Raw genomic sequence first — 8,353 nt, forward strand, 5'->3', positions numbered from 1 at the left:
GCAGAGCTGCTGCAGGATTCAGTGACTACAAGCCTGTGAAACCTAATTTTGATTCATGAGCTGAAATCTCTCTAGCACAGCCCGTGTGAAGCTTGAAATCTTGCTCTTTTACCTGGTCTTCTGCATGCGGAGTCAGTATTTGGCCACATTTGGAAGATTTTGCAGAAGAAACCTAGAAATATCTAGGTGATGGGCACCCTCTTTTAAGTGGCATTGCATTAATGGGGTTTGACCGATGATTTTTGCATGGCTGTTGTTTGGAGGTTGTTGTTAGATTGCTGCAAAAACTCGAGACTTATCTGTTTTGCTCTCTAGTGCAAATTTTGTTGTTCTGCTTAATATACTCAGCTCTCAAATTAAGAATTATCAGCATCATTGAGTACTTTTTGCTCTTACAAAAGCAGAAGAATTTCAGTTTTCCATCTCTTCTACAATGCAAGATATTTCGGTGTGGGAAATGCATTAGAAGTAATCTACTGGAAAATATCCATTTAACAAATCTGAAAATTTTTCACAAACATACTAGTTTCCTCAACATTATCATGGGAAGATATTTGAAAATTCACTTTGGTAAGGCTGAAATGTTTCACTTTAATAGGAGAAAGACCTTTAATTCCAAGAGAGTGAAAATGTCTTATTTCAATTTCAATAAAATTTCTTATAATGTATGAATGAAAAGAAAAGAAAACACAGTTTGAAAACATTTTGACCTTTCTGATGAAAAACATTTTTTATACAGTTGAAATGAAGAACATTTCAACAGAAAATTTGGAGGTTTTTTGTTTTCTTCCAAATTCAGAATGAAACAGAACTTCAAAATAGTGATTTACCTTGTCACGTTTTTATGTTTTGAACAATTTTAATTTTCCCCAAGAGCTGCAAATGTTTATTATGTTGACATTAAGTGGTCAACATTTTGCTACTTGATTTTTTCTTAGTGATTAGGTCCACTGTAGTCTTTAAATTAATATTCACATTGCACCATAAGTGGAAATACTTGAGAAAGCTCAGTATTAACAAATGGGTTAGGACATTGAGCTGGGATAATGATGATCTTTGTAAACAGAGGCTGATGAACAATCACAACATGTCTGTGAGGCAGGTGAGCATTATTATATTCATTTAATGGATAGATAATGTGTGATACTGCAACGCCTCGTGTCAAGCCAGTACCTATGCCAGTATTAAGGGTCCTGACTAGGTGAAATTAGAGCTGCTACATCTCAGTGGAGGAACCGATAGTCAAATCTATCTAACCAGCCAGCTGCTCCTTCACCATCGCCTTAGAATTTAGACATCAGCACTCAACAAATTCTTGTATCTTTCCCAAATTTTTCTCAAGTACAGTGTTGTGCAACATGCCAACAGCTTCCAGTCGTTCTGTAACCACACACCAAAGCGAGAATTTTCCCCTGGGAGGAATTTGCTAGGTTGAAGGAAAAGTTCGGGAGAGTGTATCCCCCCTTCCTTTAGGATTTCTTGGCACACGGCGTAATTCTGGTTGTGGCATGGAGGAAAGCCCATACAGCTGCAAAGTCCTCCCATGCACATGACTTCACGGATTTGCTGTGCTCCCTGGAGTTTCCCTGATATCTGTGATCTTGTAGTCTGGTTAGGGCAGTGCCCTCGCCTGGTGGTCTCTGGAGCTCTGCTAAGGATGCCAGTCCTAAGGTGGGGCTTGGTGATGGAGAAACCTGCCTCCTGGCACTCATGAATCACTTATGAGACCTACATGAATAGATATATTTGGCCATATATTGTTAAGGTAAATTGTGCTATAAACAAATGTAACCTCCTGTATGCATTTTCTATGATTTTTTTTCCCCCGTTATTTCTACATGAGAATTGGCCCATTTTTTATTTCCCTATGCAAAATGAGCTCTTCTATTTTAGACCTTAGAGATGCCTGTGTTGAAGCAAATAAGGAGGAGTTTGGCAGTGGAAGACTATCACGAATATGCCAAATAAAACTGGCCTTTGTTTTGTGCCATTTCCGGACTCTGCAGCATTATAATAACAAATCCTGGAACCATATGACAGTAATACAGAGCATCTTTTTATGATAAACATAAGTAATGATCCTTGTCAAAGAGACACGGGAATGAGTAATACAAAGCAATCTCCATTCAAAGAAAAAGAAAGAACAACTCTTGGGAAAAAAAAAAAAAAAAAAAAAGTGAAAAAAAAAAGTGATAGGGAAAAAAAGTGATTTTCCTAAATCTCTGCGTATCGGTGTCCATAAAGCAATAAAATATCAGGACACTGTGAGCTTAGGCACATGAGGAGTAAATGGGAAAAAATGTTTGGGAAGACAATGTAACATTGTCTCATAATTTACAAACCCCTAATGATTTCCAAAGCTGGTATGCGAGATTTACCCTCCTTTTTTGGCGTTCAGATTGACACAGGGGCTTTTTCTTGCCAACTAGAACATTCTTTAGGTGTTTTTTTTTCTTCACATGAAGTTCGTTGTGATCCCATGCTTGCTATTATTCATAAATTAATTTCTGGCATTGCAATAAATTCTAGGAAAACCAATAAACCACAAATGTACAGCTAATTCTTTGTCATTTTCTGTCTTTCTTTCTTCCTTTCTTTTTTTTTTTTTTTTTTAATAATTCTGTGGGAAAGACAAAAAAAAAAAAAAAAGAAAGAAAGAAACAGTAAATGTTTGCCGAGGTGCTGGATCCACAGCATGAATTTATGTTTCCAATTGTTCTTCCTAACATGTCAAAGAAGTTTTATTGAAGTCGACAGTCTTTATTGGATCTGTTGGGCAGGGCCAGCTTTAGAACGTATCATCGGGTGAGCCCATGTAATACATGGAAACACATTTCCAGTGTCTGGAAAACTGGGGCAGATCCCAAAACTCTGACTCAGTTTCTGCTCAGTCCTTACTATGAGATCAACAGGTTTTCTATGTGAAAAACCTTGCCTCTAAGAAACTCATGGGGTCCTTAGCTACTGCATGAAGTAAATGGTCACTTCTGTGCATAACTGAAATCTCAGCCCACCCAACATCCTCGCTGCAGAAGTGGAAGGGGTTGGTCACCCAGGTGTGAATTTGTGTACACGATGTTGCACGCCACGTGCACAAACACGTGTGCACAAATGCTTTGGGGGGCAAAGTGGTACCTCTTATAGCAATCCTACCCAGCAGGCTGCCATGGGCCAGCCAATGGAAGAAAGCATCATTAACAACCAGGGGAGAGCCTGTCACTTACAGCTCATTCCCCAAGACAAAGGAAAATGTGTGTCTAGTCCATTAGGCAACTGAGATGTGAAAATAGCTCCATTTTTCTTGGTGTGATAATACAGATTTAGAGCCTCATTTCCATTAAAATTACTGGGTTGAAATGTCCACACCGGATCCTTATTATGATTAATCTATATACAGGCAGGTATGTACATACAGGAGCTCTAACTCATCTATCTGTCTCTTTTGGCACCGCTTGGTTCAGATTCAAATTTGCTTTGGGAAACAGCGGGCTGGGACTGTAAAGTCCTCTGCTTGGAGATTTTGCTCCAGAACTCAATGGTATTTAGGCATCAAATTCCCACTGAAATATTAGATGAAGAGCATCTCAGTGTCTCTGAGGAGCTGGGCATTTCAACTCCAGTTCTAATGGGGCTTCAAGTACTTTAGCTACTTGAAGAGTGCTACTTGACTAGAGATCACAGGAGTTTCCTGGCCATCTGGAAGCTGAGCTCATTTTCCTGCAAGTTTTTTCTCTTTGAGGTTTTTCTGCTACAGCTTGGGAAAGTTTGCATGAACTGCCTTGCCCTGCCCTTGAAAACATGGATGCTCCTTCAGGCTCGGTGGGCACTAGTGGCAGAAAGAACAGATTTAGTGACAGAAGGGACAAATGAACTTTCAGTATCCTTCTTAATCAGGAATCGTGCTGCCTGAAGTTTTCCTATATAAGCTGACGAGTTTCAATTCGAGCATCACTGCAATTAGGAAAATCCTGCTACTTGCCAACAGGGAAGGATTAGCAATTTTTATTTATTTTTTATTTATTTCTGACTGAGCCCTGTCACAACTCAAGTGAGCAAGCAACAACTCAGAACCAGGTGGTAACGCCAATCCAGTGGTAAAACTCCTGCAAACTGTTTTTCTTGGAATGCCTCACCCTGGTCACAAAAGTCAAGTGCACACAGGCTGAGTCGATTATCCCCAGGTAGGACATTTGCACAGGTCTGTAGATTCCTTCCAGTTGATGACCAGGATGGTACATATATGTCAGTGACAATCCACAGCTTTCTGGGGAGAACTGGGAAGAACTGCTGGGAAGAACAGATCAAGAAGAAGCTGCATTTTTTCCAGCCTCCTGGCCATGTGCTGCTGATGGGCGTGCCTGGGCTTTGCTCTGATCCGGTTAGCTTTTCAATAGCTACTGCCTTCAGCTGCAGAATCTGTGGATTCAGTGATGTGCCAGAGTTACGGTGACCTAACAAGTTGTAACCCCTCAGCTGAGCTCCAGTAATACCCACACATGCACTTCCAGCATGCTCCAGCAGCGCAGTGCAGTTTCATTTCAGCGCCTTTTCCTAAGGTCAAGTGGGATCAAAGCACATCACCAAGGGTGTTGGCTGCAAGCTTGTGCTGGCTGAGCTTGTAATTCAGCAGAACAGAGTAATTTGTCACATGAATGTGGATCTGCACCTCTGTCTGGCTTGCATTTTGGGGATAACAGTGACACTTGTCAGGTGACCTCGTTTCCTGGGGTAGAAATGGAAGAAATGGGCTGTGGGGGTGTGAATGTGATTTTGGGTAGACCATGGGGAAAACCCCCAACTGTGGATGGTGGAGCCTGGGCAGATCTGATTGCCAGGATGACGTGGATATGTGCTTCTCACTCTGGAAAAGACTCCTTCCTTTCCTCTGCTTCCTCCAGCCTGTTTTGTGTGCTCCTGAGTGTGAGCAGAACAAAACTTGATGGTATCCAGTGCGCTACAGGACTGAGAGCAGTGGACAGTCAGCTGTGGGCTAGCTAGAAATGATTAATTTTTCCAGAACACTGCACTGCTCTTTTATAAAACATATTAGTGTTGTTATAAATCAATGAACATGGTTTATAATAGCAATGATGCCCTTGAAATCTGTTAATACTGCAGTTGGTGGTGGTTTGTCAGAGCATTTAGTGCCCTTGGTTTCACCTTGGGCTATTAACTAACAAATCGGTTATTAGCCAGTGGTAATGACCAATTTTCTAGGGATGATTGCTTAAATATTGCCCACCTTGAAAAGAGAATTATTGCTCAACTGAAAACTGAACCCTTATTTTCAACTCGACAGAGCTAATGATCTTATCTGATTTCTTTATCTTCCTCCACCTACTCGAAGGTGTTCCGAGATCGTATTACTGGAGAACTGCTTCGCCTTCTGCCTTCTGTGACTCGAATCCAGGAAAAGTTCCATATTTAATATTTATTCCCTAAGCATCGGTGGATGAAGACAGATGGTAATGAAACCAGCGTTGCTGAAAGTGACCACAATGATAATAGATTCTTTATGATGTCCAGGAATACTGGACTCTCAGTCTCGGCTTAAATGTAGCATGGCGCCAAGCCCGTCACCTTAAGCTTAGTATTCCTGTCATCTCCCTGACCTGTCTTTAGACCTGATGAGTGCAGGCTGCACTAAAGGCATCAATCTGTCTTTCTCTCCCTATAAATGTTTTAAACACCCAAAGCTGGTCATAAATGACACATTCTGCAAGAAAACCTTTGAGGGGCAGGGGCTGGGAAGCGGAATATGTAGGGTAAAGAAAAAGAGAGAGAATTTACTCTGGACCTCATTGGTTGTACGCGTTTGTTAAAAATACCGTTATCTGCCTGTGCTTGTGTTTTCTACTTCTTACAGCCTTCTCCTTAAAGCAGCAAATTTTAAATGTTTTTGGCATCATGAGCCTCTCATTTTTTTCAGCAGAGTTGCAAACAACTATGTTTTGAATTTAGTATATGGATGGTGGAATTTGGGCTGTTAACTTTCAGGGATCCCTTAGGACTCACGCAGGTTTGAGGACCACAGGGTGAATGAAAGGGTTTTGACTAGGAGCTGAATTTCCCTCTCTTCTCAGGCTAACGCTGCTGCTAAATTAAAACTCTGCGTTTCAGGAAACCAGATTCAGTTTCTGGTTCTGCCAGTTAGTAGTCTGCATGCTGGTTTTGTGACTCTTGTCTTCCCCTAACTTTGATTAATGAACCTTTACTTTAAAATCCCTTTTGTCCCTGATAACACCTAGCGATACGATTCTTTGAATATCAGATAGAACCTTTTGTCTGCACTGTAATTTAAAAAGCATGTATGGTCAAAGGAGGTGGAAGTGATCAGAAATCCCACTTCTATGAAGCTAATTATAAGTAGAGAGATGTGTTTGGCTGAGGACCACATTTCTGAGCCTTCACAGTACCTACTGGGGGAGCGGTGGCTCCACACGAGTTTGCAGCAGCACCAAGGGCCACAAGTCCTCTTGTGGTCTGCTTTCTGCCAGTGCCGAGAACAGTGGTTGGGGCACAGAAAAAAAACGAAGTGTGGTTGTGGCCAGCAGTGGCTGGGACCCTCTGCACATGGGGTGGCCTTGGAACAAAGAATCAGAGGAATCATTTGGGCAGCACGTCCAGTTCCTCAAGCTCCTGTGGCCAGCAATGCAATTCTGCAACTCTGTGCAGTTTGAGCTGCAGTAGTGGAAGCTGTATGTGCAGCTGTACTCAGTAAAATTAATGGCAAAAGTCCCCACGAGTCCTAGCAGGCAGAGATGTGTATGTCAGATATTCGAAGAGAGGTGTTTCTGGGATGGAGATAACCTTTTATCTAAAGGAGAAAGGCTCTTATGCCCATGCAGGATTTGGACATCTTTGTCCAAATTTTCAGTTTTTGAAATAACAGCAAAAAGTCTCCACAAAAGGAGAGCAACTTGGGTTAAAGTAAATATACCTTGCAGGTTAGCAATGGAAAATCAGGCCTACTGAGCAGCTACTGAATCTTCTAAGATGCTGCTGGATAAATAAATAAGTAGACTTACTTTTTTCTTGCTTTCCAAAGAAGAGCAACATGCGGTGCTCTTCATCTGGCTGAGACAGCAGGAACAGTCTGCTGGGGACATTGGGAGCATCTTTCTTGCCTCCACTCTTTATGCTGCCAGTGTCAGGTCACTGGTGCTAGGTCTCATTGAGATTCCCAGTCCAACAGGAGTAAATAATGGATGTTGCGCCAGCTGGCTGCTTGGCCTGTAAAATTCTGCTTCTAAACACAGGATAAAAGGAGAGAAAAAAATGCATGCTTCCCTGTCTGGATTCCTCATACTGCTTCACTATAAAGTGTATAGAAAATATAGAGTATAACTTTAACCCAGAGATGTTTTTAAAAGATTCTCAGTGCATTAGACCAAAGGATTATGCCATCCTGTATGGTAGGGCCATGCAGTTATCTGTTTTCTGTAGTTAAGTTAGGTAAGCCACTGTTTTATGCAAGCTAAAGCAGTCACAGCCTGATAACCCTCAGTAGGGCTCTAAAAACCCAGAACCAACACACGAGGAGACTTTGCTGGGCTGAGCGCAACCAAAATATGAAGGTGACAGGGGCTGTGCAATTGTATTGCTACCACTTTATCACAAGAGACAAGGTGTATGTTCAGGGCATTCACCTCTTCAAAATCAAACAGCCTTTATCCTGCCCTCGCTGTAAACTCAGAACGATTCCTACAGGAGGCAGCTTGATGGCAATATGGAGTGAATTGGAAACCCTGCTCCTTGAACTAAACACCTTGAGGACGGGCGCTTGGGGACAGACATCCTAAGTGACTCCTTTGTCCAGCTGGAAATACCTGAAAAATGCCTGCATTTCAGAAAATGGGTGCTGGGCTCTACTAGAAGACTCGCTAAATGATGTGATCCCTCAAAACAGAAGTCCTCATAGTCGCTGGGCACCTTGGAAGACCTGGTGATTGTAACCCAGGCGAACTTCAGAGTATATGAAGCAGGTAAAACTCAATTCTCAGGGCAGAACATGAAGTCTCAAGAAAAGCACTAAAATTTGGCGTGATGGAGTGCAAAACAAATTAAATCCCAGTCATGCAGCTGAAGTTCCCTCCTTTCAGTAATCTACAGTACACACAAATGCACCTTAACTTGTAAAATTTATTGCTACAAGCACCATCGCCTCAAGGAATGGAGATTTTCTTCCTGCTTTTAGCCTCCTCTTTGCAAGTCTTATGACACTTGCTTGTGCCCCAAACCCAAAAGAACAGATTAGCCAGCAGAGAGAGGGTTAATGTGGTTCCTTGGGGTAGAGCTCTGCTCACAGCTGAGGGCCCTGAGCATTGGGGTGGGATGGGGAAGCTGCAGGGCA

General features: G+C 42.1%; 1 long non-coding RNA gene across 1 annotated transcript in view; it reads left to right on the forward strand.

Annotated features, from left to right (window-relative positions):
- The window catches only part of LOC311444266, a 70,097-nt gene that overhangs the window by 19,051 nt on the left and 42,693 nt on the right, over window positions 1–8,353 (forward strand). The gene's annotated exons all lie outside the window — the stretch shown is intronic.

Source organism: Aythya ferina (assembly GCF_964211825.1).
Source record: "Aythya ferina genome assembly, chromosome: 14".
In the NCBI taxonomy this organism is placed as follows: Eukaryota; Metazoa; Chordata; class Aves; order Anseriformes; family Anatidae; genus Aythya; species Aythya ferina.